The following is a 712-nucleotide window of genomic DNA, read 5'->3' as shown; positions in this document are numbered from 1 at the left end:
CGCGCATAGCGCCGGCCGATTTGAATCTCGTTTTACCTTCACAAATCAGTATTTGTATATTTGTATAGTTGACATTTACAAAATCTAATTGGAAAATGCTAAAAGACTATGGTTAAGTTGGCATATCCATCTTGAATTCAAATTTATAACTTACTTTTATGACGAATAACTATAAATATTTTAATCTTTATACAGTAAATAAGTAAACTTGAAAGTTAATATTTAAAATGAAAAGATTTCTTATATGTAGCACTTATGTATGAGTTTACATGTATCATATACTCCGTATAACTGAGATTTGTTATATGTAGCCGATAACCATATCATATACATTAATTCTTTATTAATTCTTTATTTATAACTTAAAGGTAACATTAATAAATACTGATATCAATTTAAATAAATATATAATAAAATGAAATATTAAAATATTACGATTGACTTTATATACTTATATGTACGCTTAGAGAACCATAATCATAGTCGAATGGTATCAGTTGAATTTGGTATGAGTCGAATGGTATGGTTTAAAAACTAGGGAAAGCATAATCATATCAGTATATCACAGTGTTAAAATTTGGAATCAGTCGGACATAATATAATGTGTAAGTCTTGAGTTTTTGTTAAACCATCATAAAAGTTTCTGTGGTGTAGTGGTTATCACGTTTGCTTTACACGCAAAAGGTCTCCGGTTCGAACCCGGGCAGAAACA

General features: G+C 28.2%; 1 non-coding gene across 1 annotated transcript; it reads left to right on the top strand.

Annotated features, from left to right (window-relative positions):
• The first annotated feature begins 639 nt into the window (after positions 1 to 639).
• TRNAV-UAC (transfer RNA valine (anticodon UAC)) lies at positions 640 to 712 on the top strand. The gene has a single exon. It is a non-coding gene; the product is annotated as a tRNA-Val (tRNA).

This window comes from Rutidosis leptorrhynchoides, chromosome 4, assembly GCF_046630445.1.
Source record: "Rutidosis leptorrhynchoides isolate AG116_Rl617_1_P2 chromosome 4, CSIRO_AGI_Rlap_v1, whole genome shotgun sequence".
NCBI lineage: Eukaryota > Viridiplantae > Streptophyta > Magnoliopsida > Asterales > Asteraceae > Rutidosis > Rutidosis leptorrhynchoides.
This window is presented reverse-complemented; position numbering and strand designations above follow the sequence as displayed.